This window comes from Tupaia chinensis, unplaced genomic scaffold, assembly GCF_000334495.1.
Source record: "Tupaia chinensis unplaced genomic scaffold, TupChi_1.0 Scaffold000290_1, whole genome shotgun sequence".
NCBI classification, from domain to species: domain Eukaryota; kingdom Metazoa; phylum Chordata; class Mammalia; order Scandentia; family Tupaiidae; genus Tupaia; species Tupaia belangeri.
Genome location: NW_006159775.1, coordinates 5,801,840 through 5,806,590, shown reverse-complemented (window position 1 = coordinate 5,806,590; position 4,751 = coordinate 5,801,840). Strand labels below are relative to the sequence as shown.

General features: G+C 44.7%; 1 pseudogene; it reads left to right on the top strand.

Moving 5' to 3' along the window:
- The first annotated feature begins 1,949 nt into the window (after positions 1-1,949).
- Positions 1,950-4,425, top strand: LOC102482659 (zinc finger protein 428 pseudogene; annotated as a pseudogene).
- Positions 4,426-4,751: the final 326 nt, after the last annotated feature.

Here is a 4,751-nt window from a genome sequence, read left to right as displayed (position 1 = left end):
TTACATGCAATGGAATTTATACATTTTCCATTCATAAAAAATTAGATAATCCTATTACCTTTCAGAAGAAATAGTTAAGTATCAATTAATTGCTGCTAACCAAAAATAACTTGTGGTCTTTTTGTCAAACGTTGAAATATGCCTTCTCTTAGCCCTACATATAGTTACCACTTAATTTACTTAACAAATATTTGGAAAATACCTCCTTGGTGCCTTAATATATGCTACTATGTAGAAATAAATAATAAATAAGATATAGCTAACCTCTGCCTCATGGGAAACATAGGGCAGAAAACAAATGGTAAACAAATAATTATACACAATAAGTACCTCATTAGAATTTAACCTAAGAATTGGCTCTATCCATTTAAGAATATATTAGAGAAGAATGGAGTTTTTACCTATTTGCTAATTTGTGCACCCAAACAGCCACTTCCTCGTGTCTCTTCCTTACTGGTCACTGCAAATATCACTCACTGTCACAAAGGACTCAGCAAATGTGGGAGGGTCTGTTTCGTTGACTGACTTTCTCACATGTGATCAAAATTCCAAAACAAAAGACTATAAAGATGTAAACGATAACACTAAATGTGTGAGAGATGAATCAAAAGTATCACAACCTAGTGCAGAAAACTATACATTAACCATGATCACTACCACAGTCAACAGAAAAAAAATACCAAGAATTACATCCTTCCGAGCAGACCCCTCTGAAGAGCCTAAATTTCTAGCAGTCATTCCCTGTTCTTGTGTTCATGTGCCACTCTGAAAACCCCTGAGTTCTTAAAACTTTTCATAGTAGTCTAGACTGTCCACCTGTGAGGTGTTCAGAGGTGCTATATTCTTCCTAGTTCAGAGTTCCCTCATTTCACCACTCGGCAGGCAATGATTGAACCCAACCAGTGCTTGTATTTTACACACACACACACACACACACACACACACACACACATTAATTCCCAGGGGCAGTACAGCTTAAATTCGCAATAAGAAAAGGCATGTTTTTAAAACAGCCCCCCACCCTCTGCAGAGTTGAAGCAGTATTTTGCGTGTTCTAAAGAATAGTGGCAGTTTCCTTTGTTCCTTTTTCTTTTTATAATCCTGTTTCTCAGGACTTCCTGTTGTGTATGAAACAAATAATAAATTGGGTCCATTACAGAACCATATGCCCTAGGACGACTATCTTTTAGCTACACAAAGACACAGCAGACATTCCGAAACTAAAATTACTGTAAGCTCTCGCCTCTGTATGCCAGGTCAGGTTTATGAACACAGCATCATTTGATAATTCTGTTAGGTAAAAGGAAGCAAGAGTACAAACTTTCATTTTCCCACCTGTTCTAACCAAACAATACCTAGACATGAGTGCGGGTAGCAATGGTGATGGCAATGGTACTTAAGAGAATGGTGGTTGAATTTCTCCCAATTACCCAGTTGGAATAAAGACTAATAGAGACGATCTAGTATAGTACTGAGGTTTGGAAGACCATGATATTCAGAGTCATTCTTGAATAATTAACATAAATCAATTTCAACATAGCGAGTCAGGCTGGTAAAGAAAATGGCAATAATTCTAAGTATAAGAAAGAGCATATGCAAAGGCCTCTATGCAGAAAGCGGCTTGACTTAACAATTATGAATACTTCAAATAAAATTTGGATATGTATTTCGTCTAGTGAATTATATTAACCCTGTTACATCTCATTCTGTTAGTGGAATTTAGGTTTGGTTATATCCCAGTGGTCTCTACTCTCCCTTTTCCCTAGACTTGAGAATGTTCAACTCCCCAAAAGTATAGATGAGAGTTTATAGCCCACCACACACCACTTCACCAGGTGTCCAGACATCTTCCTGAGACTTCACGCACCTTGAGATACTGTTGAAACCACTTACATACTAGACTTGGGATGTAAGTTCTCTGGGGCAGGGAGTGTGACGTTTCCATTCACATGCAGACTGGACAGTTGACAGTTAAGGACTCTAGGATACAATGGTGTGATCGCTCCACTGACACTGCACAGCTAGCACCTTGCAGTGTCCTCCGTAAACACCAAAGGTTGAATGAGGTTAGCTCCTGAGTCTGGCAGTGGAGCCTCTCAAAATGATGGTGACCAATGATAGATGCTTCCTTCTGTCTGAGAAAGTTACTCCACTTCAAAGACTGACTCAGTATCATTTTTTTCTTGCAGCCACAGAAGGAGAAAGTACAAAAGCTGGGGCCAGAAGGAGGGATAGTGGAAGAGTGAATGCGTGCTTCCATAGCATGCTCGCATGGAAAGGTCAAAAAGCACCTTGGGGAATATAAGCATATATTATCAAATGAAAGGAGAAAAATATGGATAATAAAATAGCGACAGGAATGTTGTTAGATGACCACGGACTAAAGTTTGTGATGAACGGTTTAAGAAAGCAGTGAACTGAGAGGGAAAAGAGAGGGGGACAGAGAGATTGCTGTTCAAAGTGAGCATTCTTAATCCCCAGGCAACAGAGTTTCACATTTTCAAAGGGCTGGCCAAAATGACAGTCAAGTCTCCACCTTGTTTCAAATATCTTGAATCTTTGGAATTTTAAACTAAGATGTTTAGAATCTGTTAGGACCCCTCCCCTCTTGCTGATCAGCAGAAAAGCCAGGGGATTTTTTTTTTTTTTTGGAGAGATTTTCACTGTAGGGCGCGTGCGCTCACCAGACAGGCAGAGAGAGACATAGAGACAGAAAGTGAGAAACCACCCCCCAGGGGGGATGGTCACGCCACAATCCCTTCTCCTCCATTCTCCTCTCGGGATCTTGGGCACGCACGCACACGCGCCCAGCGTGAGTTTTAAGCCACCGGGTCTGGGACGCGAACCGCGGTCGACTACGTGGGAGTCCAGCGACATAGCCATTACGCTAACTGCTGGTTCCCAAGCCAGGGAATTTTTCAAAAAACAACTACAAACTTGGTATGGCTAAGTGAAACTAAGTAAAAAGTATTTGCTACTTAGTAACACGTTGTCACAATACTTACTGATTTAAAAGAACACATATTTATAAATAATTTCTCATAATTTCATTGGGTCAGAAATCCATGACAGAGAGTCCAGGAGCGCATCCGCCACCACTGAGCCTGAGCAGACGCCGCCAAGGCCGAAGTCCTCTCTACCTGCCAACGTCCTGTCTTAGAGAAGAACCTGCTGCCAGAGGTGAGGCTGTGGAGAGTTGACCGGGGAAGGACGCTGCTCAGCTGCTGCTCTGTTCCTGTCTCTTATCCCCTCCCCTGGCCTTGACAGAGACCCGTGAGCCAGCTGAGACTGGGAGGGGGTGTGGGGGGGCTATGCCAGCTTGGAAGAAGATGATGAAGACCTTTTCCCAGGCCCCGAGTGTTCCTCGGACTCTGAATACACCCTCTCAGAGCTGGAAATCTGAAGACGGAAAAGATGAGGAAGAAGAGGAAGAGGAGACCACAGATGATCCTGAATACGACCCAGGCTACAAGGTGAAGCAGCGCCTGAGAGGCGGCCGGGCACCCGGTCCCGTCGGACCCCCAGTGCAGCCCAGCCCCCGGGTCCCCCAGCTCTGCCCTGCCAGGTCTGTGGCCGCTCACCGCTTGGAGAGGCTCCACCTGGCACCCCACCATGCCGGCTCTGCTGTCCTGTTACAGCACCCCAGGACACACCAGCCCCCAAAGGCAAGGCCCTTGGGGAGGAAGAGGAAGAGCTACCTCAGGCTGGAGAGGCCCGACCAGTCGGGAGGGAGGAGTAGGAAGAGGAGGAGGAGGAAGAAGAGGAGGAAGGCACCTATCACTGTACAGTGTGGGGATTCCTTTGATAACCTCAGGGAGCTGCATGGCCACTTCATGCTGCACGCCTGGGTGAGTGTAGGCAGAGCCCCAGCTGGGGAGCTTGGCAGTGCTACGGGTAGGGTGGGAGGAGGGAGCAGAGGAGACTGGATGATAGCAGTGGTCCTGTGAGATGGGGTACTGCCAATCTGTGTGGTCTTAGCAGTAGATGTTTGACAGCCAGAATAAAGGTCAAATTCTGTGGGGGAAAAAAAAAAAAAAGAAATCCATGACAGCTTGACTGGCTGTTCTGTTTCAGGGTCTCTCAGTGACTTATATCAGATTCCACTGGGCATTAACCATCACAAAGGTCAACTGGGCAAAATATCCACTCCTGAGCTCATATGGTTATGGTCAGGATTCTGTTCCTCATGGGCTGTTGGTGTGAGAGTCCCAGTTCCTTTCTGACTATTGGCCAATGGCTGCTCGCAGATCCTTGCTGTCTGGGTATCCCTAACATGGAAACTTGCTTTGTTGAAGGGTGCAAGTTGAGAAGCCAATCAAGTCTGCAAATAAGATGGAAGTAGCAATATTTTGTAACCAAATACAGAAGCAACATCTCATGAACTTCACCGTACTCTACAGGTTAGAGCAGAGTTCCTGTACCTAGCCCACAGTCAAAGGAAGACCACATAAGGTTGAGATACGAGGATATCGGAATCACTGAGAACCATTGTAGAGGTCTTCCTGCCATGGAAAGGATGAAGCTTCAAAGGGATGAGACTTCTTCATTAGATCTATGGTCATTCCTCAAGACCTGTTACTACTTAGGCACACATTCATATACACAAAAGAACTCAGAAGCTGCTATTCTAACTATCGTATCAACCACGTCTTCGGGATCTGAGAAATTGCCCTAAATCTCAATGCACAGCAGTGGGGGGGGGGGGGGGGGGACATTGGATAATATCATCTCACCGAAGCCATGTGAACTAG